The sequence below is a fragment of the Pseudopipra pipra genome, chromosome 19, assembly GCF_036250125.1.
Source record: "Pseudopipra pipra isolate bDixPip1 chromosome 19, bDixPip1.hap1, whole genome shotgun sequence".
NCBI lineage: Eukaryota > Metazoa > Chordata > Aves > Passeriformes > Pipridae > Pseudopipra > Pseudopipra pipra.
In genome coordinates, this window is record NC_087567.1 from 7,880,614 (window position 1) to 7,907,656 (window position 27,043).

The 27,043-nt window shown below is 40.4% G+C and overlaps 1 long non-coding RNA gene across 2 annotated transcripts in view; it reads left to right on the top strand.

The window, feature by feature from the left end:
• The window catches only part of LOC135424599 (uncharacterized), a 266,173-nt gene extending 246,912 nt beyond the window's left edge, over nucleotides 1–19,261 (top strand). For both annotated transcript variants that reach the window (XR_010435275.1, XR_010435276.1), the window contains 5 exons: nucleotides 6,787–6,992; nucleotides 7,428–7,685; nucleotides 9,100–9,235; nucleotides 14,168–14,342; nucleotides 18,011–19,261. This is a non-coding gene — a long non-coding RNA (uncharacterized LOC135424599). The remainder of the gene's footprint in view (nucleotides 1–6,786; nucleotides 6,993–7,427; nucleotides 7,686–9,099; nucleotides 9,236–14,167; nucleotides 14,343–18,010) is intronic.
• Nucleotides 19,262–27,043: the final 7,782 nt, after the last annotated feature.

Consider the following 27,043-nt stretch of genomic DNA (forward strand, 5'->3'; position numbering starts at 1 on the left):
TCAGGGAAACAGAGATGACAATAACTTAGAAAGTCAGTCTGCCTGTGTTATCTATGGATTCGAGAAATGTTTAAAGCAGTGAAATTTAGAGCCATTTTTCCCATCACTTACACTTTAACAAGTGAACTCAAATGCAAGAATAAATCAGTGCAGAATTGTACCAAAGCAAGTAGTTCGAGCAAACAGAAGAAACTGGCAATTATCTCAAAGAGAAAATGGCTTTAGATTTACATTCAGTAACAGAAGTTACGGTGGAAAGCTGGTAGTTTTGTTTTGAGCCTCTATTCTATTTCTTTCTCTTCACCACTGTAGCAACTCTTTAGGAAGCAATATATACTGTAGATGAAGCTTGCTGAACTGGAGAATGGAGTATTTCCCCGGTGTCTCTGAAAGACTGTGGAACAAATTGGACTGGGTATGACAAGCTGCACAGTGTTATTTCAGTTGCTGCAGATAACTGAATTTCTCCTTCTAGGCATTAAGTGTCACTAGTTCATGTATTAAGAGTCAGATCCTGCTGCCGGCCACAGAAGTGGGAGTGTGAAGGATCTCCAGTGGAGACTCAGCAGTGACTGGAGAAACTTGGAATTTATTGCTGTGCCACCCTGAGCAGGAGCTGCCCCTCAGGGCTCTGACATGAGCGAACGTGGCTGTCTGTAGTCAAATAAATACTTCATTTATTAAACAGTGAATTCCCCACTGTTTAATACAGATGTAATTTATTTGTACAGGTCCATCGCAGCGACAGAGGCCAAGGGCCAAATTTTCCATGGTCCTGCACCAGGACAGTTTGTTGGTGGAGTGATACTCTGGTGGTTCAGTTTTGCATGTGCTGCTTTTTCTCTGCGTGTGTTACGAGTTGTGCAGCTTCTCCAACACTTGTCTGTACTAGAAAAAGAGGGTGATTGTGCTTGGGAAGGAGAGCACCAAGTGACTTTGAGCTGGGCTGATATTAAAGATATCTGGGCTCTTTTCCTGCTGCTGCCATTGATTTCTGGTGTGACCTTGAGCCAGAAGTATTTCTGCACGTTGGTCTGAGCAAACCTATGGGCACGCTGCAAGTCAGCTTCAAAACTAGGAGCAAAATAACTGTGCCAGGGTAATTATCCCTAATTACCCCTGGTTGTTTGGACCTGAGCGGTGCCTTGACAAGGTTACTGAGTGTTGGGCAAAACTGCTTGTGGCTGTTATTAGACACAGGCACAGATTCCCTAAAACTGTTTTCACCACGCTCCATTGCACAGTGCAGACATGTCCTTAATCTTGGATAGCTCAGTCCTGGGTTATTCTGCTCATCTTCTGCTTTGTTATGAGGGGGAAGTAAAAGGGTAGTTAAGTGTCTCACAGGAGAGGGTCAGGGGGAGTTGACAGAAATACACAGCAAGATGCACCAGAGAACAACTCCCTGCCCTGCTGTTTAAACTGGGCTATATATACGTGCCAAGGGACCATATAGGAAGAAACACAGGACATAATGAGCAATAATTTGAAAAGGAATTAAAATAATTTGCAGAAAGCCCCTTGGCCATGTTTATAATCACGCCATTGGTCTGTTAGAGGAGTGACAGTGTTTAAAAGGCAACACATGTTTACTCGTGCTTAATAGTTGCCTCCAGCAATTTACATCTGTTAATGCAAAAATGGATAAGCTTGCTTCACAAGTACTGGTGACAAAACCCAGCATCAACTTCTTCTTTAGTACCTAAACACATGCAAGATTTTATGAATCGAGAAGAGTGTTCATTTCCAAACACAGACTGCAGGGAGAGTGGAGCCAAATTTTTTTCTTTATTGCACCTTGAAGTACTGTTTCATTAGTGGAGGAAAGAACAAATTTGCTTTTTATCTCTTCCTTTACGTTGAATTAAATCAGGTACTTTTAAATTATGGGCCTGAAATTACCAACACTTTGGACTTGTGCAGTTCCCATTAAATGTGCTAATACTGAATTATGTAGCGTGCATTATTTCAGGTGGATTAATACATCAAATCTGTCTGCATCCATCAGGTAGCTCCTTAACAGTGCAAATGTGTTTGATCTGGGAGAAGATTTACATATTTTATGTGTAATGGTGAGAAGGCGAAATTTCTCAGATCTTTCACGTGCATTTGTATCTCTCAGAATGACTGAGGTCAAATAGAAGTTACTGCCACATCTCTCACCAAATAACAATTGAGTGCAAAATTAAATATTTGCTACCAGCACCTTCCACAAAAGCTGGCTCAGTGTGCAGCGCTCAGACAGGACTGTTTGCTCTGCTCCTGAATTTGTTTTAAGGGCGGACTGATTGAATTTCTTTTAACCACTGGACTGTGAGAATTTCATAGTTAATAGTGCTTGTTCTCTAATTAACTGTAATTTGTATGATTGTATGTATTGAGGGGGGGGGAAGCTTCAAATTTAAAATTCAAAAAGGTCTTAATAATATATAAAGTGCAGTCCTGAGTAACTTCAGCTGTAATACAGAGAGCTCATCTCCCAGGTGTGCACTAACTCAAACATGGGCACACAGGAGCCAATTCCTTTTCTGGGTGATCATCTGATTTTCCTGAACTACCTCCAAATGTGAGTGTCAGTTTTGTAAGGACAATGAAGAGCGTGGCCCACAGGTATTACAGAGTATTTGGGACAGCCCTGGGACCTGTGCATTGCACCCTGTTGGAAATGCACCCTTGGAGGGGAAAGTGGAATGGCAATGCCAGCAACCAGGGGAGCAGCAAAACAGGGATGAGTTTTGCAAAGGTTTATGCTTTGCTTGTCTTTATTAACTGCTGCTGTTGGAACTTTTAACAGTCGCTCTGGAAGCTGAACGGACAACGGGGAGAAGTGGTGAGGGTCATAATCTTCTGAAGGACGCCATAAAGATGGAACTAAAACTCCCCCTGAATTACCTTCCCCATACACACACACATTATAATAGAATTAGTAATTCTCATGATTCACCAAAGTGACAGTTTCTTGCCCAGCATGATTTAATGGGGTGGTGGTTCTCTGCCAAGGGCTGCCACGTAAAATGCTGAATTTATGAGCTGGCTCACTAGCTGAAACTCTGTAAGGTCCCATTTTTTAAAACAAAGATCCTTGAATAATCTGGGCTGGTTCTCTCACATTTGGGAGGAGTGGTGGAGAGATAAAATGAGTTGCATGGAGTAGACCTGCAGAAATGTTTCTCACATGAACATCCTTCTAATAACCAGTACACTGATATCAAGGTGTCGGGGAACTGTATTATTTTTCATTTCTGTCCATAAGAATTTAATCAAAAAGCCACTGGAACTTATTTCTTTCCTCTGAAGGACTTTCACCAGGTGCTCTTAGTCCAGTTTTATCTCCTGAAGGTCTGTTACAGTGTTATAAAAGACTGATGAGAAGAGGGAATTTTCCTACTAAAATGAGAATAAATCATCATTTTTCATTTCGTACGACCTGCTCATATAAATGGGATACTGCTACAATACAAAGACAAATTGCTCCATGTTACTGCTTTAGTCACTGAGTCCAAATTACCTCTGGAAGTGCAGGTTGAGTCCCATCCTCCAGGTCCTTCCTCAGCCAAGCTCAGCGTGCCAGATGGAGAACAAAATCATTTCCTTGTTGCTGTTGCAGGGTTCTAATGGCTGTTAATGGAATAAGCAGCAGGTTCTCTTTGGCTCTGCTTGGCTTGAATGAATGAGTCTGAGAAAGAGCAGCCTGGGCTGAAGCACAGACCGGTCCCAAGTGGCAGGAAGGTTCCTTAGGAATGATGGAGAAACCTGGAGGGGCAACACTGGTGCCTTTAACCCAGGAGGGAGTTCCAGCCTTGCTGTGTAACCCTGTATTGCCAGACACAGCTCTCCCTGTAATGTGCAGCCTTCTTCTTTACTATTAGATGTTGCAAATTCATTATTAATATTTATAAACTGCTTTGTTGTTTTCTGACAGAGAGACCAGACATTCCAGTGCAGCAGCTGCCTGTGACTGTCTCCCGGTTGTGCCGTCCATAATTAGTGTTCCCCTGCTATTCCCTGGACCTACCTGGTGCCATGGCAACATTATTTAATTGCAGAGTCAACTGGCTCCTCTCACAGAGCACTGCTGTGCAGTGTAGGAAGGCCTGGCTCCTCTGTGCATTCCAGTCTCAGTGCTATCAGGGGTGATTTCATGTTTTATTCCGAATCAGTAATAATTATAATTTCAAATTACAGTGCAAAAAAGTACCAAAAAAAGGGAAAATAAGAATAATTAACTTCTCATCACTGTCAGGGATAAAAACTGGCCTTTCAAATAGTAAATAGCATAAGTGAGGTGTAATTTGTGGTGCCTTAAGAGATGTCACAGGGGGATACAATTCTAAAGAAATACAAACAAGAGGCTTTGAGGCTCCATAAATTTAATGGAAAAATCCCATTAGTTTCAGCAGGAGAAAGAAAATGATTGTGCATCAGAATATTACTAAATTAAAATTAAGTGGGGTAAGAACATTACCTGTGTCTATTGATGACAGTGGCTAGGGGTGAGCACTTTTGCATTGGCATCAGATAATTTTTTCAGTAGCATCTGCCTTGCACAAAGTGAGTTTTCCCCTTCTTCTGGCAGGACAAAAGTCACAAGGATTATTTTAATGTTATTTTTCCTTTCTGGGGATATGAAGTTGGTGGAGCAATTATTTATAGGTTGCTTTTTCTTACTGCAGATCAGAATCAGCCATCCTAATTAGACATAAAAGCGTGTGCAGGAAACATAGCAGGCAAACTCAGCCTGAGACAGAGTCAACATGGGAATTTCAGCCCAAATGGTTTAAATCTGGCCAAGTTACTGACAACAGAAAACAGCCTTGTAATGGAAAATGTCAGGCAGCCATACTCAGATATTGCTACCTGGCCTGCCTAAAGTGGATATTTTATGTAACCAAATAACAAGATGGGCATTATTTTTCTTTTTACTCCTCGTAGCTGTCGTGTTGTTGGAGACTTGTAATGTGGGTTGGCAGAAGAGTTTTTTCCCCACCCTATTCCAAATCTTCTCAAATGTCATTGGTTCAGGGAAAGGGGAGGGGAAAGGGGAAGTTGAAAACCTTTCTCCCAGTATTTGTGGTATATTTAAAGGATTCTTTTCCATTCTTCACATCTATCTCAGGACTGTCTTGTATTCAGGCAATGCCAGCTCTTCTGCCTCTCCTGATCTTCTGCCCAGAACATGGTGTTATTTCAGACAGACTGGGAGTTCTCCTAATTAAAGCAGCTATTTTATTGGAACTCACAACCAATTGAATCCCAGATAAAATGGCTAGAGAAACTGGAATTGCAGGAAAACCCTGAGTTTGCTCCTACTCTTTGTTTTTGATTTTCCATCCCCTCCTTTCCATAATATTTTTATCTGACCCCAATTTGACCCAGTATAATTCAGCAGGAACATATGCAGCACCTTGTTCTGCTGTGCCCCATATGGCAGGGAGGGAAGCAAAGCTGCTGCCAATTGCAGATACAATTATAGCCAAGCAAGGTTGCTCCATTATTGCATTTGAACCCATAATTAAATTTGCTAACAGTGCAGAGGTGCCAAACCTGCCATTTCTTTGGAATATGGGACATCTGTTTAGTGCTGATGCTACTGTGGGATCTGAGAGGATACATCAAAACTTCCATCACCTACTGCAGTTTCATTTCTTCATTAAAAAAATATTACAGTTCTTAGCTTCTTGGTTGCAGTTCTGCATTTCTTGAGGCATTTCTAGTGCAGGCACCAACTCCACCAATTGCTGTCCAAAAAGAGAACCATGTTTTTCTTGCATCTGGCACCATTTAAAAAACATGTACCTTAAAACATCTGAAGTGGTGGTTTCTCTGTTGTGTGATCCATTGATTTCAGGGCAATGTGAGGCAAGTTTTGTGCCCACTGGCCCTTCAGAGCCTCAAGTCTGTGGTGACCAGGTGGATGTAGGGCTGAGAACTTCTGGGTAGTTGGAAACAAACTTATCAGCAAGGTAGGGGTAGGGTTGCCATGTCCCTGGTCTGATCTGAATGGGGTAAGAAAGAGTAATGCCAACATTGTGAAAGCTTGCAGTGTATTTTAGTGACTGAGAGAAACCTGAGCAGCAATTACTGGTGTTACCAGCCAGGCCCAGTGATGAAAATTTGCCCCTTAGAACTTCAACATCCAGGTCTTTTGTGTGAGAGATGAAACTCTCTGCCTTGACACTCAGTTCTGACATCATTCAAGACAGACTTAATACATGTATTTGTCTTTACATTTTCTTCTTGACAGGCCTTCTACTTCCCTTGCAGTGCTTCAGAGCTGAGATGACTCACTCTTAAAATGATAACACAATCTGCTAAATGGAATGTCAAAATACATGAGGAGTTGGATGCACTCTCATGGTATAATTTTCCCCCAATAAGTTAATGTTTTTATGAGTTAATGTTCTTATTGTTCATATACAGCTTGGTTATAAAAAATTAAAATATAGCAAGTCTGTGTAGGAGGGAGAAAAAAGGTTCAGGTAAAATGCCTCTGGAGATTCTGTTGGAGACAGGATGATGGATTCAGCTGTTCATTCTCAAAATATATAATGGCTGTAAGAACAGGCATTGAAATTATTAAAAATTAAAACATGGATTTCCTTTATTACCTTCAAATGGCAGTTGAGAAATCCATGAGGTGTAAGGTTGTGGGTGCACATGTTATGATCTGGTCTGTTTGAACACCCTTTGCTGCTGACAGGTATCAAAAGGGATGTAATTACACTTCTAACCAGACAGGTATGTTTAATAATCTTATAATACTTCCAAATGCATTTTTTCTTTCAGAGCTTTAGAGAAAGAAAGAGAGAGAGAGAGACAACCCAAGAGACTGCAGTGCAGACATGTTTGTAACTACTTTAAACATGCATTTGGTTGGCAACCTTAGAGGTGAAAAAACAAAGTCTGCTGGTTTGAAGCACCTGCCTGGAAAGCAAGATTTCCTGATGCTCTTCTCACCTGCCCCTCAATGATCAAGTCCACAGACAACCCAGGTAACACCTTGGCTCTTTTTACCAGCCAGCCAGAAATTCTGGTTATTCACCAGAGTCTGAGCAGTTAAACAGCAGTTTCTAAAATCAGTGTACACTTCACAAGTCTTGCCAGTATTAGAAGATATTTAAAAACTACAATGAGCAAACACATGGTACATCACTGGCAAACTACTGAATGCTATTCTGAATGAGGTCTGGGATGAGTTCATTGAATTTAGAGTGGGCCTTGTGCCCTGTCCTGTTTTACACTCACTCACCTGTCTTGGCTCATAGTCATTTAAATCAAAAGTCTTCTCTTTGCCTCTGCAAAAAGCTGTGCAAATCTTCACAGCACTCTAAGTAGTTCAAATGAATAATAATGTATTTTAATTACACTAGCCCTTACATAGATTGTTCTGAAAGCTGGTTATGTGTTCTAATTCTCTTTACATTTAGACACCTGTGTGGAAAGAGCCTTTGGAGCTGGATACATAATTCAGTGAAATTGTTGGTGGGACGATGGATCTGGGTCAGCGCTTCCCTCTGTTCATTTCACAAATTCTGCTGGGTTTTTTTCACTTCACAAAGCATTAGAAGAAAACAGCTAAGGAAAGAGACTTTTATAAATAGAGTTGATGTGAGTTTTGTGCAAGGACACCTTCTGGACCGGTGAAGTGCAGCTGATGCTCTGAGAGCTCGGGAGGGCACTTCCAGGTAAGCAATGTATCTCTGCCAGGCCATCTGCTCCTCCTAGGTGGTACTCAGTTTAAACTAGTATAACTCTTCCTCATCACTACCATCTCCACATCAATTGTGTAACTTAATCCTGCACACTCAGAAGGTGTGGTTCTTCCTTCCCTGGAGATTACATGGACATGACAAAGTGTCACTCGTGGAGACATGAAGCAACATTATCAAGTTTGCAGCATGTTACACAACAGGGAGGGTACTGAGGTCACTGCAGCTTGACCCTGCAGGGAAAACAACACATCTGGACATGAATGTCTTGTCTGTAAGTTCATTTTCTGATTTGAATATTTGCTTTATGGAACCGTACAAAGTCTGTGCCAGCACCAGGACCCAGTGCACTGTCAGTGATTCTGGGCTCTGTTTTGTAGCATAGATTTACAGCATAGATTAGCTTTTGAGGTTTTTTTTACCCCTGACAGCTTCCATTTTATTGTGGGATAGTCAGGGGTTTATAAATCCAGGGGTACACAGCTGAATGGAGTTAAGCTTCTGGGGATATTTCTAGCTTATGTGTCTTTTTTGCAGTTTCCTTCAGCTGCAGAGAAGTGGCTCAGTGACCTAAAGGATCCTTCCCTGTCAGCAAGACAAATGCTCCAGGATTGGATCTGTAATGTTCCAATTTCATATAATGAATCATTGCTACCAGCTTGGCATAAAACAATATAAAATATGCAACAGAACAAAAGTACTAAATGATATACCAAACAGCAAGTTTTCCATACCCAATTTCTTCTATTTCCAGGACATTTGGGGGTTTCGTTTGTGTTTTTGTTTCAACATAGATTAAATAGGATTTTAGAAATATTTTGCAACATAGAAGTTCTGGGACTTGATGAGCTCTTTGAAGTAAATACAGGAGGTTTGAAATTGCAGAACTTTGAATGGTGAGACACAAGCCAAGCTAGATTAGGTGTGTGGTTCTAGCTAGGGAGATGATATTTCAAATGTATTTTATTCCTCAGATCATTTATTTTCATATATCCATTTCTCTGGTGTGGACTAAGCAAAAGCAGCAAAAGATTATGCACCCTCTTAGTCAATTTGGTGTTAATTTATAAAAGGGTTTTTGGAAATAAAAATTCTCCTGTAATCAGGCACTGAACTCACAGCTGCTGTTGTTCTGCAGCATTTAAACTCTCTTGAGTGGCATTTGGGAGCACCCAGATTACCTCATGTCTTTGCTGTTGTTCAGCTTCAGTTCAGGCAGTAAAATGTCTCATTGCAGGGGATTTATTGTGTGGAAAGAGATGCTGCAAACATGCCCACTTCTTACTGGACCCTCTTGCTGATGGCATTAGTTTTTAACAGTAATTTCTAGTGGATCCTCAGGGGCACTAATGCATTAATCTACAAAATTAATATATATCTTTGTTCACAGGGGAGTTTGGGGTCTGTTAGGAACAGAGACCCACTGAGCACTGAGGGGATTTGAGTTCCTAAATCACTCTTAGACCTCTGAAGATCCTGCCCAGAGGTCTGTGGGTCTGTTCACACAGGATGTCAGCAAGTGAAATGTAAGTGCTAAAAATTCCATCTTCTCACCTTCCCCCCCCAAAAAAGAGAGGCCTTAGAGCAGATCCAAGTCAGCAGATGAAAAGGGATTGAACACAGCAAAAAGTCTAGTAGGAGGAACTTCCCTGAAATGAGCTGCTCTGGGAGGAAGCCAAGTTAATAGTTTTTTTATCAGCACTATAACAGGACTGCAGGTTACTCTAATGACCAGTGCTTAATGAGCAACCAACACTCTGTCAGGGAGGAAAACAGTCCTGAGTCTTGTGGTCATTAAGGGTGTAGTTTTTAAAGTAATTTTGGAGTTTAAGTATTTTAGCTTTTTGATGGCACTTGCTTCCCACCAAGCCAACACTGCCACACAAGCACCACCCTCATTAGCCATTGCAGGAGCCAAACAGGAGCCAAACTTCAAGGCACACATTCCTAGGATTCAAACTTCAGTGTTTCAGCTGTTCACAAAGCTACACATTTCTCAGTCAAATATAAAACAGTTGCTTAAATGGTGGAGCAAGAAGAACATGATTTGACCAGATCAACAGCTGGTATAAAATGATAGAGACCACTGACATGTGTCAGTGAAAATATCAGCTGAAGTGGAATTGCAGCGAAAAAGACTTTCAAGTAACCACACAATTCTTAAAGAGCAAAAAACAGTAATTATTTCCACAATGCCAAAGACCTTTCTCTTAGGGAGAATCTTTAATTTGCTGATGAGTTTGTATATTGATTTTTTAGATAATTTCTGAAGTAATGTCAACATTCACTGATAAAGAAGCTTTCAGTGAGGTAGAAAGAGGTCTGCAGGTCTCCTCAGCTTTTCTGCTGTTGTCTTTGGACAGTGGTGGCCAGTGGGTTCTTCAGCTGGGCAGACTCCTCTGACACATCAGTTCTTGAAAGTGAATTTATGGTCACACTTCACCAATGGCTTCATCAGGGGCTTTGTTTGTTTTCTGTTGGAAGAAAGGGAGTAGAAGTCTCTGGATTTCATAGACAGCACCATGAGGAACAGAGATACAATTTTCCTGAGCTTATATGTTCTGGACTCTGATAGGTAGTGGATAATATTATTGTTTCATCTATGAAGCTTTGCAAAATGGATTATCCAAGCTTTTGTTCAATTGCCTGACGGGAAAAGAAAAAAAAAAAAAAGTCCTGAGAGCAAATAATATCTCATTATACCAAGTCAGATAACATTAGAATAAACTTGATTTGATGAAGAATAGCAATAATTGATTTTTATGCTTGGAATTAATTTTCTGAATAGGGAACCACTGAACATTGCCATAATTTGTGCATTCCTAATAAACCTATTAGCACACCATATTCTGGGCTGAACTTAACCACAGTTACAGCTCCACTTTTAAATGCTCACCATCATCAGCTGCAGCCAGAAATCTAAGAACACAATTTTAATATTGGCACCAAGAATATGGCCAATGCACTTTTAGATCCAAGAAGGAGCTCACTGTATTTTTTTTTAATTTCAATTGACCCTCACTTTATTAAGCAAAAAGGAAGCAACTTGTGGGTTTTTTTCTGAGCTTACAGGTATTCCCAGGATACTAAAATAAGGGAAATGGGAAGCCCAGGTTTTCTCACACAGGTTTTCAGGGAGCTCCTGAAGCTGGAGCATTGATTGCATGCTCTGCCCCCATGCCACCTTTGTCTACAGGAGAGTTAGCATTCATGGTGTCACTCAAAGTGAACTTTTACTGCCCACAACAACCTATTTCTGTGGCAAAGGTCAGATTTGTTATCTATCAGGATGTAGCAGCACAGTGGAATAATGAGTTGCCACAACGAACTGGCCTTTTTGCCTTCTGAATGGGCTTCTAAATCAAGCAGAGGGAGCATTGACTGAAAATCATTGGGTCTGTCTACTTGAAAGGTCATAGTCTGAAATACTGCAAGATCATTTCACCCTGGTTTATACAGCAAAGCAGCCTCTAGTACAGAACTCACTAGCTACCAGTTGTTCAGCTGTCTGGCCTTCCTGGGGTTTTGAGGTGGTAATGGGAAAAAAAAGGAAGACTACTTGGATCTGTCACAGGCCTAAATTAGTCAAGGAAAGATAGAAATCAATAGTGGTTTGGAGCTCTCTCTCTATGTGTATATATATATATATATATATATATAAGTTGTGTGTATATACATATATATATATATAAGTCGTATATATCTCTCTCTCTCATATATATGTCATATATATATTTATATGACATACATATATATATATGACTTCCCTTAGAGAAAGCACACACTCAGAGTCCAAGCAGAGCTGCCTTCCCCAGCCAGCAGTGGAGCTCAGCACAGCCATGTGTGGGCAGTACATCCTTCCAGGCCTTTATTATATCCTGCTCACCACTCAATTAATTGTACCCATTTCCTTCCAACCTCACTTCGCAGTTCTAAAGCCCTTCTCTTTTCACTCCTCAGTCAGCACAGGGTGTTTCCTAAACACAGGGCTGCCATTTCCAGTGTAGCCAAAGGAAGATGTGCCATTCACATGTTCTCGTGGCCTGTGAGAGAAATCTCTGGTTTTCAGTTCATTCACTGATTTTGTAAAATGGAGATGCTACATAAAAGCAATAGTCACCATTATACAAGTTAAAAATAAACATCAGTAACTGCCAAATTGAGCTCTTAATAAACACAGCTGATTTGGAAGGATGTTTGGCCCTTGGCATATGAATGAACATCCAGTGTTAGGCAAAAATTTCTCTAAATCTCATTCCTCAAACTCCTGTTTCTTTGACAGATGAGCCAAAGTTCACTGTCAGTAGTATTTGAAACAAAAAAAATGCTGCTGTTCAAGTGAAGAATGTCAGTCTAGACAGGGTCCAATTCTCTACTTGAAATTGCCTTTGTTCTGCTGTGCTATTTACCTTCATGGTGTCACATCAGTATACAGAGCTTTTTCCAGGAATCATAAAAATATTGAATTTTACTGCTGCAAGACATTGCTGTGACTTGCAAAATACCCTGAGCTTCTGGGCCTGAGAATTTCACCTGAGTGAATTTGTCCTCCTGACACAAATCTGTCTCTGGTGCGAGGCACTGTCACCTCTTTGGTGCAGGAGGCAGAGCTTTTTTGGCTGCCGGTCTGAGGCTGCAGAGCAATGTACTAGGAGTAAATGATTCCCACAGACCTTTCCATCTTCCCTATCAAAACCCACCAGGCATCTCTGGATTACTCTTTTCCTCACTGAACACAGAGCAGTAGATAAAAAACCCCAAACCACACGCACCCCATGGAAATAAAGCAGAGCACTCTGTGTCTCACAGGGTGCTCTCCAGAGGCAGGATAAAAGAAAAGGAATAAACCATATCTGACAGATGTTAATGAAACACAGAGACTCCTTTTAATGAAGCACTGGAGAGCGGCCAGTCTGTTGTAGTTGGGTCATTATAAGCCTTACAGAAAAAAGGAAAGGACACAAAGAATTCCATCTCTTCGCAAAAACGTCCATCTTTAAGGATGTTTGGGAGGGTTTTGTGTGGTTTTCATAGGGAGTCTTCGTGGATACACAAGGAGAACCCCCACCTGCCAAGAGGCAGAGGTGGTGCTTTGCTGACAGGACAGTTCTTGGACACCAGCACAGCTCCCTCCTTGTTAAATCCTCCTGCAGGATTGCAGGAACTTGGGGAACAGTTTCAAAAGGTCATTAAGCACCACAAATTCCAAATGACAGTTCAAAATAAAATGGCTGGGTTTGTCTCTGTTCTTCTGCTGTAAATGCTACTCAAGCTAGAGCTGCTGCAGAGCATCTCTTCCCAGGGACACCCAAAAAGACTCTTGCCTCCCTCAGCAAAGGTATCAGCAGGTGACAGGGGCTGCTGCTGCTTCCAGCAATGTGGGGCTGTGCCTGACTGCTTTGAACTAGATTTTGTGTTGTACACACTTTTCTTTTATCTGCCATCACCCAGGGAGATTTAGGATATTTAGGATATTTAAACGTATTACATTGGAAACAATATTAGGAGGAGGAAAATATGAAACTAAATGTAATAAAGAGATAAACGTGCACAAGGTAAAATGCTAACTTTAAATACTAAAAAAAAAAACCAAGCAAAAACCAAAAAACACCAAACCAAATGAGTTGAGGGAACCTGTGGACCAGAAGTCTTATGATGTATTCCACATTATTAAATTAACTTCTGGATTTAAATTTGGTTTTTGTTCCAAGTAGGTTCCTTAAGGAGTTGTGGCTAATTTTCAACACATTTAAGAGTGTACACTGAGACCTCCCGAAAGAGTAATTTCATTAATTGCCTGGTAGTGCTGCTGCTTGGACTCATAATCCTTTCTTTAAGTTACAAAGAGCATTCAAGGCATGAAATCTTCCTTACATGCAGCACCAGAAAAGATTCCCCTCCATGATTCTGCTGCATCTGTTGACACAGTGGTCCTCTGCAAATTTCAGGATATTTCTGGAAAGGGATCTGTTTATAATAATATTCATGTACACATGATCCCTACAAGCCTTCACTTTAATCTTGGTTAAATAGCCAAGTTATTAAATAGTAATTCCTGGTGCTGGAAAAACATCATCCTCCCGTGAGACAAAACAGGAACAGGGAATGTTTACGGCACTGGCATTTTAAAGCTAATTTAAGGAGGATTTATGACAATTAGGAATAGAGTTAATGAGGGATATATGCACATTGCCTGGCTAATAGTGATTCACATTCTGCCATCATCATCAAGCTGAAGCAGAGGTTGGAAGGGCCAACTCCTGCCTGTCTGCAAACATCGATGTGGCTGCCAGGGCACAAAGATAAGCATCTCCAACAGCACTTCCCAAAGAATCAGTGTGAGAGCAGCTCTAAGTAGTATTTAATAGCCCAGGACAACTGAAATGTTATTGAAAAGAGGAAGTCTGTTGCTTAAGGCAACATAATTAACCCTGCCTTCCACTCTGGTTTATCTACAGAAGAAATACCTCGGACAAAATTTTATCAACTGCGCCGCTGATCTCTGCAAAGAAAGGTTTGCACGAAGGTGATTGCTGGCTTAATCATGAAAACTCCAGCAAAGTACATCTCACAGACATTCTGCATCTCCTGCTGCAGCTGCCTGTCTGTCTCTGTTAACAGATCACAGTCCAGGTACCAAGTTCTGCATTGTTAACACTCCACGGGTTCCAATTCCAGCCCTACCTTCTAAAACCTCTGGTTCCTAGTCCTGTGTAGTGATTATTTGGGCATTATCCCTGCCCACGCTGAGACTGGGCTTTCCTTGTAAAGCTAAAAGTCTGTGTGCACGTGGATAGATAGCAGGTGCTTGGGAGGAAGAAAGTCAAGCAAGCAAGGGAGGACCCAGGGCAGAGAGAAGAGTTTGAGCTCTCTCCAGAAGTGGCATTAGTATTTTGTGGGAATGGCAGCTGTGCTTGGCAAAGCTGAGCTGAAATCCAGATCAATGGTAGGAAAAAAGAAAACCAGGCCATAGAAAGCGAGCCATCTGATGGATTGAGAGAGGTGGGTATTTCAGAAGGTTAATCCTAACAGAGAAGGCAACAAAACATATGAAAGGAGTCTAATGTGTGCCAGTTTCCAGGAAAAGAAAAAAAAACAAACAACATTTTTAACAGCCATTCTGCTACAGTGGCAAGCTAAATCTTCTCTTCAGCAACACAAAACACACTGCTTATAGAAAAGAAATTAGTAGAAGAATCTGATGTTCCAAGTTTTTTTACTTTTGGCTAATTGTAGTTGAAGGTGAAACCTTCCAGAGGAGCTCTTCAGGGTCTGGGAATCCATGTGAAATGGGTTTAAGGTCTAATGAAAACCCATGTAAGTTACTAAATATATACCCCCAAAAATTGGGTTTCAGTGTTATCAATGGATTTTTTTCAGTGTTATATATTGATGTGTGTTTTCCCTGGGATCATGGAGAGGAAATACCAGCCTCTTTAAAATACATTACCCCAAATTTGGAGTACTTATTTTATCCATTGCTTCCATGTGGTAAATTAAATTTCAGGGCAATCTGAATTAGATTTTGGAGCAAGTAAAAGGGTCAGCCTGAGGGTCTGTAACCCCATCAATAATGGAGCTTGTGTTCTAATATGAAATTAATTCAGCACATCCTGTTTTATGTGGAAATTTAACAGAGCAGCTTTCGACTTTTCTGAGACTGAAAGCCAAAATCTCAATAAGTCATTTAAAACATTTTCAAAAAATTGAGATGCAGTAATTTTTCAGCTTACCTGACTCACAACTACTTTTTGTGCCACAAGCATGAGATAGAATCACTTCACTCCTTTTTAAGCCCTGCACTATTAAAAGCCTGTACTGGTTTAATTATTTTCTTTTTTTAAAGAGCAGCTATGAATTGTTGGCTGTGACTGATAAGCAGGGCAGCAGGAAACACGCTGTGTCTTTGTAGCTTCCAAGTGTGCTTACTACTATAAAAACCAGCTTGATGCAGACTTAAACCCAAGCTGCTGGTGCAGACTCTTAGCAGGAAAGCCCTCAGAGGAAGGGATGTGCACAGAAGAAAAGCAGAGTTGATTGAAACAAGGAGGTCTGAAATTAAATGCAATGTTTCTAGTCTTTGTTACAAAACCAGGAGATGTGTCTGACCTTATTCTTCTCCCTCTGGCCAGCTGCTTGGATAGATTTTTTTTTTTTTTTTTCTGTGCAATCATCTTGAAATTTTTCAGGAAGGTTTTGCTTGTGTCTGTGAGATATTGTAGGTTAGATAAAAATTCCATCTGTGTTTCAAGTACGCTTCAAATAAATTTAAAACTTGAAACAGTTTGATCTTTCATTAACTTTCTGTACTAACTCTGTTGCTAAATTCTTCTGGTTGCTCTCATCTTGCCCTTTCAGTATTTCTGCAGAACTAAAACCAGGGGTAAAGCATAAGCACTGTAAATTTTCTTCTGCCAAGGGGAAAACAAGTGTCTGCCCCTGTGGTCCATCTCTAGGCTAGAACTGGAAGAGCTCCCACATTCTTAAGTGCAGTTTAAATGTGCCACTATAAGTGGATTTTTGCCAGTCTGGTCACTAAGACCATCCCTGCTGCCCCTGCAGCCTCTTGCAACTTCAGCTCCCATTCTGTTCTCTTTCTTAGAGATCCTCATACCATTTTCCTCACTGTAGAATTTTTCAGTACTGGACTAACACCTCTCAAGCAGGGTTTGTTTCTCCAGTCTGTATCAGGAGATGAGAGTCAGAAATAAAAGGTCACTTGCTGTGCCACAGGGAAAAAGTGGTGACATGAATCAGTCTCCACCTCCTTTCAAGTTTGTGGGATTTTCCCCTCCTGCATCTTCCTGGCCTCATACTCTTTGTGTAGGGAATAAAAACAGGTAACCAGCATAGAGCAAACATTCCAAAGGAAACACACAGTAATCAAGATCTGAAATACAGCTGTGCACAGTAAGTGAATCTTCCACTGGATTTGACTTCCAGCAGGAATCTGTGAAAGGACATGTCACTGTAAGCACACACTTATTTTTGCACAGCAGATTCATGCCTTCCTGGAGCAGACCTGCTAGTCAGCAGCAGCAGCTGGTGTCATCACAAAGTTCTAAACAAATACAGTATTATGTCAACCTAAAAGAATTTTAGTTCCTTTTAATATTTCTGTTTAGGGGGCAGTTGTTCTTTTACCATGTACAGCTTGCACTGAGAAACAGAACAAATAAGGTTTTTTGGGGTTTTTTTTTCATTTAACAATCTAAGTTACTGAATCATTTAAGGAGATGTCTAAACTCAGTGAGTTTTAATAACAGGTAAGTAGGTTCCTCATGTCTTTTAAAAACAATGGATATTTAAAGAAAGCACCTAATGATATAACAAGACCTTTTTTCTGTGTTTAGGAGTCTCTATTTCAATGCAGAAGCATGATATTAAACTGCTGAGATCAGTCTAGTTAGTTTTCTTAATGCTGTAGGAAGAGAGTGAGAGACAGTCATGGTTGTCCATGTTTTTATATTTTATAGCAGTGATCCTTCAGTCTGCTGCCCTCACCTCATGTCTGGGTGAGGGGGCAGGCCTGGGGGATGTATCTGGACAACCACAACTCTTGCAGTTCCCCGCTGAGCTGCCTCAAAAGGTGATTGTGTTCCTCAGTGTGTGATGTCACCACTATTTGGGTACTCGAATTTCACGGCCAGTGGTCACCTTCATGAATAAAATTCCCTGCCAGTGGCCTGGCCTGTGCTTGCCAAGGCAGGAATGCTGCCAGGCTGGCTGCCCTCTCGGAGCTGGCACAGGGGCAGTGCAGCAGGTTAATGATGGCGTGAGTGAAGCTGCTCTTACCTCCCAGCTGAGGGTTATGGGCTCTGACAGCGTTTGCTGATGGCCACTGAACCATGAGCCATGTTCTAAAAGTACTTATCACTTTCCCCTCTGACTGCCAAAGCGATTCATGAGCAGTTTTGTGAGGGAAAAAAAAAAAAAAAAGATGTGAGCGGGGCAAAGGAGGACACGTCAAATTTTGGAGGGGAAAAAAACAGTATTAGGCAATGCTAACTCATCAAAATAGGCCATGAAATAGGCCATAAAAGAGATGAAACAGTAAGAGAGGCATCATAGTGGAAATAACTACAGCACCATCCATGTCAGTCTGGTATATACTTTTTGCTCACTCCCTGATTTGAAAGCAATTTTTGACATTTGGGTTCCACTAGAACACTTCTGGCCAAGAGATCACTGTATAGTTTCACAAGTATTATTGAAGAGTTGCTGTGAGGTGTCTCATTATTTCAGATAAGTAAATTGCATCATAGAGAAGTGATTTTTTTTTCATATTTTTTTTCCCTGAGACCACAGCAAGCAGCTTTCAAGCCAGAAGGGGAGATCCCAAGAGTCCTGCCTCCTTTATCCTGGTTTCATAACCTGCACTGCACTATCTCTGATTTAACAAAGTCCTGGTAAGTAATTTTGGTGCATTAAATATAATTTCTGATGAGAAGGTAGATGTGTCTATGCTTGGAGGTACTCCCTGTGCATTCAAAGAGAAGGAGGTGCTGCACAATAGGATTATATTTGTTAATGTTTTGCCAATCAGCCTAAAATGCTCTTTAGTAGTCAGTGTCTGTTGTTCTTACCTTGATAAGGTATGTAGAGAAATATTTGGAAAATCACTGGTAATGCTGAAAGTTTGAAGAGTTTTCCATGTTATCAGGCTCTTGGATATCCCATGATTTCATGTGATGCCTCATCCTGAGGGAAAGCTGTCATTTCTCAGGATAATCCAAAGTCACTTCCATCCTCAGAGCAGGAACTTGTGAGTGTCTGAACTGTAACTCCTATGAGGTGCAGCAGTGCTTCCCACAGCTATAGAAGCATGTATTGACTAGAAATAATACATTTTACATAAGACACACATTAAACAAAACATTTTTATTTGGGAACATGTAGAGAGTAACGAATGACTGTTTATTTATGGAAGTTTGTTGGGAAATATCATGGTTTTAATTAAAATGAAATCCCTGATATGTTTCCTTTTGGGCTAAGCACTAAGATTTTCTAGCTAAAAATATAAAATCAGTCATTCTGTGGAGTGTATATTTATAATCAGGCTTTAGAAATATAGAAAGAACTGAAAAAAATTACGGGGGAATAAAGATTGACTCGATTGACAGCTAAATATTAACTGTGTTCATAAGAAGGAGGGAAATTACAAAGGGCTTGGCAAACTGAGTTGTCCAAACTGACTGACTGACTGAATCAAGAAGTTAAATATCCCTGGGCAAAGCAAACTATGTACCAGAAAGGTCATTACTGTTTCTCATAGGGTTTAGCTCTTTCACTCTGCAATTGAGCTGGGTTTTTAAATACAGTTTTGTATGCAGATTTAAAGGTCTTGTTCCCTGTTAAACAGAGAGGCTTTGAAACCAGTTCCCTCTCACAGGTGTTAATGAGTACAAGCAGGTTATCAGGATGTTACTTGTAGCAGCTTTACTGTGTGGTGTTGTGTGTGAAGGCCACACCAGTGGTTAAAGATCAGAGGTTTAATTAGCCATATTTTACTGGGCTTGGCTTTAGGCCTCAAAAGGACTGAAAGAAGAGCAATGGAATACTTTGTCTTCCATGGAGCAGTCTCAGGACTGCAGCCTTCCAGCATGCTGTGAGCTGCCTCCGTGCCACTGCACCTATTACCATTGTGCTGCTCTTTCAGGTTGTGGCAGTAGAATTAATTTCCTTTATTATATCTGTATTCCATCGGCACAGGATGTACTGAAGAACTAGAACTGATGTGAAACACTGAGAAACCAGTGATCACCTTACTGGTGTTTAGGTAAACACATCTGTATTCACAAGTCCGCTGGTAATATTGCACAATATTGCATATTTTCTCAATTGATTTGAGCAACGGGAATAATAAGAGTGTAACTGCAGCTCAAGTGCCCTGCTCACAAGATGATGGTGCACTGTTAACCGAATCAAAGCTAAGACTAAGCAGCACTTGAAGCTTATTACCATTCAAGTGAGACCAGTTAAAAGCAAGGCCAATTTGGAGCTGGTGACCTTGAGCTGTGGGTGTTGCTTTATCAGATGCAGCTGAAAACGGATTTGTCTCAGCTGAGGGGAAGCACGAATCCTCAGAAAAGAAATTATAAGCAACAAGGCAGTGCATGTGAGGATCTGTCTTGCTCTCAGCCTCTGTTCCCCACGAAGTCAGAAAATTGATGGTAAGTGCACAACATCTTATCGTCCATGGGTGGTTAGAGAATTCCAAATTGAAAGGAGCTGAGGTTATTCTTGCCTAGCAGACTCAGTGCTAACTATATTCCAGTCCATTTGTGTACAGCAATGGAAAACATCATTTATCTGGGATGTCAGGGATGACATTGCCTTTCATTAACCTTAAACAAAATTATGAGGCTTTGCTTTACTTACCAGGTAGGTTTATGTGCTATCAATTTTTGTGCATATACAGAGGTGCAGAATTAAGACAGTGGAAATCCCTCAAACCTTGCTAGGAGAAACCTGCTAAGAGCTTATAGCAGGTATTTATTTTATGTTTTAAAAATTCAATAGACTCCAGTTAATCTGCCCTCTGGTAATCCACAGAATAGTGATTGAGCCAGACACTTAGCTGGTGTAATGTAGTGAAGCTCTTCTGAAAGCAGCAGTCAGGCTGCTGCTCTAAGATATAAGAGGCTTAGGCTCAATTCCCTAATTTCCCACAGATCTCTTGTGTAACTTTGGCCAAATTCCTTATATCTAGATAAAAATAAGGGTTTATAGTCATCGTGCTAAGTTTGAATCCTGACAATGCTCAGACTTCCTACCTGATGAGCAGGAGACCAAGGTTCAATAGATGGAATGCAGAATTAAAAACACAGTGGCCACACACTAAGGAGGCACACTCAGCATCCTCATGTCATTTCTATGTGCTTTAGGGCAATAATTCTATGAAAGAAGGCATAACCCTCCATATTTCCAATGACAATCCTCTGGTGCTGCTGACATCAACAACAAAGTCCCCAATTTCTTACTGCTCCCAAAGGCAGGTGGGAATGAGGGGCCTATTCAGTCATGGCAAAAGACTTTGTGGGCAAGCATGGAAGGAAAATTTTCCAGTTTCCACAGCTGAGAGCATGTTTCAAACCTCAGATCTCTGGAACTGGGCATCAAAAGAGGGACTTCGGACAAATTAACAACTCTAACATTAAATCTTTCTATAATTGGTTCAGAACCTCAGTATGGAATTGGAAGGTAAATGGATTAAGGAGTATAAAGCATTCAGTTACTGTGGCAATGGGGAACATATAAGCAGCTAAAATTGATGGATGCTGTCATTTATAATTGCTGAGAGCTTGAACACCAGGGTGCATTACAAGGGGGTATGGTGGGAATGTTTGAGCTCTTCAGGGGTAATAGTCTGATCTCTGATCCATGCAGGTAGAGCTGTCTGGGGGGCTGTTGGGTGGAAATGTGCCAGGCTCTAAAGGTCTGCCCTGCACACAAGACTGCAGAATAGGCACTTTCACAGCAGTGATGCAAATACTGAGTGTAGCTGCTCTGCAAGCAAGTGGTTAAGTGAGCAGTGATACCTGTGCCTTTTGTGTAGCTTTGTGTTTCAATTCATGATGGAGGAAATTGTTATTGTGGACATAGTTCCAGGAATAAGTGGATGGAAAACATTTTAGGGAACAATTCTGTAATCAGAAAGGATTCTGATTCTCCTAAGCTGAGAGGCCAAAAGTGTAGTTCAGCTCTGCGTTTCACCTTTCTTTTTGGGCACAGCTATATGTAAAGTTTAGGAGTCTTTCTGCTCACAAGGTCAGAAGTAGGGAGTGCACATAAATGTCATTGCAAGGAAAAATATGTGTCTTGAATTAGTAAAAAAGATGGAAGAAATCTCTTGCTTATTTTCAGAACTGACCACACTAGGAAGGAGCAACAGACTTTGTGTAAGAGTCTAGTATGGGAAGACCTCTGACATATTGATCATGGTGGAAAAAGCAATTCTTGGAGGCTCTTCCTCACAGCTGTCTTGACAACAAACAGATGAGATAATTTTGATACTCTTCTGCACTAAATATTTCAGTTAAAAAATCCCTCCATTGCTGACATTGGTGCATCGTTACTTGTGGTGAAAACTCAAGTACAGCCAAGCAGGAATTTCTAGTTTGCCTACAGGACTTGTGCTGCCTGTGCATCCAAAACTGCTCTCTACTTTTGGAAATACCAGAGGGATTCCTGCAGTGTGTGAACTGTACCTTTTAGATATAATGGTGATTGTTTCACACAACATTAAATTACTTGTAGCTGCATGGTCTCATGAATGCCAGTGCTCCAGCTCCCTGGGTAAAATGTGCTGCACAGAAATGTTTGCCAAAAACAGCAGTGTGGAGATGCAGCCAAAGCAGTGAGTAGCTTTTGAAGTTTACAGCTGTTCTGAACAGAGATTCAGAGATTTTGACCTTAAGTTTCAGAGGAGTAACCAGCAATAATTTCACTCTCCTTAATGCTGATACAGGGGATATACCTTCTGCAATTTCTTTCCTTATTGAACTTAATGTCAGTGAGCTCAGGCTCCATGACAAGGCTCTGTGCAACTCATTCTCTTTATGTTCATCCTGCAAAACCCAATGACCTGCAATGCAAAGTAAGAGCCTGAACTCTGTGAGAAATGTGTGTGTTCCCCTGCTCCACGTACTGGAGGCTCAGGATGGCCCAGAGGTGACAGTGCCATAAATCTCCATTTAGGCCACAATTATTAATCTGTGAGCACCAGCTGTGCAGAAGCCCCACAGGTCAGAGCCACGTGCACTGACAGCACTCCCTGACCACGTCCAAGTGTGGTGGAAGTGAAAGAAATCTGAATAAATACTTTCTGCTTAGGAGAAGGCTCAGTCCAAGCACCAGCAGACTTTGTTTCTGTGTCCAGATTAAGAAAATGGATGAATATTTGTTCCCTAAGAAACAGGGAAAGATGTTCTTCATCTTTCATTGAGTTACAGCATTAAAATCTGCATTTCTTTGTTTATTCTAGATATATAGCTGATTCTTTCCATTTAACAAGTTGCCAAATTTTTCTCTACATCCTGCACTCCAACAGTAGGAAAACCACTGCCTTTGAAATGGGGTCTTCTGGCCCCATAACTCTGTCTCCACTAGTGGAAAGAGGTTTTGGGTTGGGTTTTTAACTTCCCAGCTCTGAGACAATTGATGTGTGATAAACCTACAGGTGGTGGGGATTTTTTCCAACAAAACACTGGTAAGCAAATACTGATTTATCAAAACCAAAACTGTCCAAAATTCTAGTTTTGAAATTGTCAGTGTATCTGATTCTGCATTCTCAAAATGAAATCTAATGATTTTTTGTCTTTGAATAATTTTTGGATACACTTGGACGAGAAGCATCATTTAAACTATCATCTTGTTAAAGAAAAAAACCAAAAACATTAGGGAAAATCCTAACACTTTGTTTTTTATATGATACTAACACATGAAAACAATACAAAATGGCTCGTTTTGAGGGGAATTATACCATCTATTGCATATGTACATTCCATTTAAAAAAAAAAAAAAAAAAAAAAACAAGCCAAAACAAACAAAGCACACAAACTCTGTAACATTTCCTTCCCTGGAAGAGAATCACCAAAACAGAGACAGAACCTGTATCCAAACACCTTTTTAATAACCAAGTGTCTACCGAAAGAGTGTTTTTTCAGCTCATCTGACTGTGTGTCATCACAACAGATGAGACTCACTGAGACTTCAGATAAAGATTCCTGTGCAACAGCATAATTGATGGAGAGCTCAAAGTCATGGCACTGGCTTCTTGTTTTCCTTAAAATCCTGACCTTGGTAGCTTTTCAAACGCTGCCTGTGTTTGCTGTAATGCATTTATTTGATTCAAGCATTTTCCTGAGCTGCTTTGTCAGGGGATTGAAATTATTAGTGAAATTATGACAACATTGGTTATCTAAGAGTTGAAAATTAGTCTTTTACTTCATTATATATGCTCAGTTTGAGTAACAATCACTGCAGAGTAACCAACTACTTCTATTGTTTACCTCTGCATCACACAATTTATCTAAACTAACAACCTAAAAAAAGTGTTTTTTCTGTTTAGAGGAAAGAGGAGTAAAATGAACACATGTTTATAAGCTTCCTTAAAAACCAGACAGAGCAAAATCTGTTGCTATTGTTATTTTTATGCTGAGAAATCACCCTGCACTCCAGTCTAGGAACTGGTACCACATACCCTGCTCACTGTAAAACAGCTAAACCTCCACGAGTCATTTGTTTCATCATTTCTGAGCTTTTCTGCCAAGCACCTGCCTTTTAATTTGCTACAACCAACCTGAAACATCTGTCAATTTTTTTCCCCATGAATTAATAATGCTGTAATTAAAATCCAGCAGAGAGCTCAGCTGAGGCTCCTGGTTAATTAGGACAGGAGAGAGCCATGTGAGCAGCATGGCACTACATGGCTTGGAGAAGGCTTGGATTTGAACCAGGGCTCTGTGGGTGACAAGTTCCTGCCAGTCCATGAAGCTTTGGGATATTTGGTGCAGTAGCCAGTAGGTCTATTTGTGGGCAATCAATTATTGCTGAAATCACTTAATTAGGATGCAGTGCCTGAAAATTGTGTTCTTTAAATGTGTATTTTTAAAGGATCTGGTTTTAGTTATTGCCATTGTCCAAACACTAAGAAAATGAGGAGAAACAGTGCTGAACTCAGCTCTTGCTGAGAGCTGCTTTGCTCTTCAAGTGGGAGTGTCACGAGGAGAAAAAATGACCTTCTTGGCAAAGGCCATACCTGCAGCTGATGTGCAGAGATTGGGGATTTGAGTTCCTTCCAGGATTGATTTCTACACTGATAATTGCAGTGGTGTCCAACTAATCAAGATTGTTCCTGGTGCTGAAAATACCAGCTTGCTTCAGGTTTGATGCAGGTTGATTCCTGCAGCTTATGTTCTTGTATCACCTACCTGAGACAGAAGGATTTGGAGGTTGGTTTATTGGGTTTTGTTTGTTTCTTTTTAAGCAGCAGACAAAAATATTTGTAGTTCTATGCATTCCAGCCACTTATAGATGAAAACATTAATCTGGAGATCTCATCACTCAACAAGTAATCTTTTAATGTTAAAAAATGCACCAGTTAATATCACAGATTTTTTCAAGCTTATTGACTGAAGGCAAAGAAATTTATATTGCAGCTCAAAGCGAGGTATGAGAGATTGTTATCATGAACTTCAATGATTTGAAAACAAAAATTAAAATAAACTGGTAGCACACAGTGATGTGTACCAAATGCAATCTGAATGTCCTGCTGTGTCCCAGTGTCATGTAACTCAGAAGGCGTTCCTGCTTTAATTGGACAAGTGTGTTTTACAACTGTCCAAATTCACAGAGGATGTCCTACAAAATAAACTTCTCTAAGTAGTCTCCAATGTACAGAGACATCCACAAAAATGCAACCTCTCTGACCCTCTCCTACCTTTTGAGAGCTTGACATTGCATTTACAAAGATTTTTTAAAAATTATTTCAAATTACAAGAAATCATTGTAATGCTAAAGAGCTGCATCTGAACCACAGCGTGTGTATGAGAAAACCCACTATGGCTGATAAGGAATTGCCTTTTCCTAAACCACCCTTAACTTTGAGTAGCTGCTGCATGAAAAATGAGATTCCTTGACCAAGCTTGCCCTCTGCAGGCCTCTATCACCTCCCTCTGGCACTGCTAGATTTGTTCCCTTTTCTGCAGAGGCAAATTAAATGTGCTGCTAACATAACAGAGTTTGGATTATATATATATTTATTTTTTTATTCATAAAATAGTAATTACCTAAATAGATATTTGGGGACAGCCCTGTATTCTTAGCGAGACTGCATCCCAAACATCAATTTAATCTGCCCAAATAGCTCCTGATTAGGCTTGCTGTTATCTGGAGGCAATGAGTTAATGGAGATGCTGCAGAAGGGATTTGATTTAACCCTCAAGCTGTTTGTTCAAGCTGAGCTACCAGCAAAGACCATAACTGGCATCTGCTCTAATGAGGTAGAGTGAGAATCCTCTCGACTGTATCTCTGTTGTACAGGATAACAAGGAAGAATCACACTAAAACAGACTTTTGGTGAAGTTTGTGAGAGTAAATTCTGCCCTTGGGAGATGAAGGAGGGAGTACTTTGGAGCTCCTCACCTAATCTCTGATGAACAATGATCTTTTAAGAATCTCTCTCAGTTTTGAACTAAACCAAAAATCATCAACCTGGTTTATCATTTTCATATAACAAACAAAAGCAGGTACAGGTCAATAACATAAATCAAATTATGAATATGAGAGTTTGTTTAAGCATTTCACTCAATGTGCTCTGTGTGCATGTGATTCTTTGAAAAGAGGACTGAGGACTACATAAGGTAAAGGTGTGACTTTTTTAGAAACTAAATTAATTATATATAACTCTGAACTTTAAACCAGCCAAACTAGACTGAAAAAACTTCTACATAGCTATAGCAATTACTTATATTTGTAGTTGACATAGCAACAACATCAAAATCTCTGGTGCAAATGAAATTACATTGACAAGCCTGCTTGTGTTGGTATAATATATGTTAGCTGAGCCAAGGCAGACATCAGCTATGCCACTCAACACTTTTGTTTCAAAACACTTTGCAAAGAGAAATTATTTAGCCTCTTCTTTCTTTTTATAACATACTCCACGTGCTTGCAAAAGACAGAAAATGTCCCTTAATAGTAATAATTAAGTATAATATTGCATCTGCAATAATAGTAAAATTGCAAGGAGTGCAGTAGGACTCTCCTGGGACTCTTTGACCACCAGTTCATGAATACCAAGGACTCCAGCCAGGAACAGGCTGAAGAGCCAGACAGGCTTGTTTCAAGCAGAACCTGAAGCCCTCTAAGAGTTCACAGATCTAGACCAATAGCTGCTTTCAATGAGTGACTTTAATCAGTAAATTCCAATGAAAAAAAGGCTTCATCAGATTTTTTTTTTCCCAGAGTAGCTCAATAAAATATGCTCTTTGAAACAAGATCTGACTCACACTGCAGGTTTAACAAGGGCTAATTTAAACAGGCCCTTATTTCAGTATCAATGTTAAAGAGCAAATGGATAAAACTTTTAAGTTGAGAGGATGTCTGTCAAAATTCTGTGAACAAGAATAAGTAAGCAAACTCCTGTTCTGACAGCTGATGTCTGGCTTATATCCAAATGACAAGACTGAGAGAAGGAAAATTGAGATGTGTTCATTAGAACAGTCTCAAATGGAGCCTCCCTGAGCTGAACACCCATTTATTATAGAATGAGTTAGAAAAAGACTGCTCCTACATTCATGGTGTACAATCAATTTGCCAAATAGTTGTCA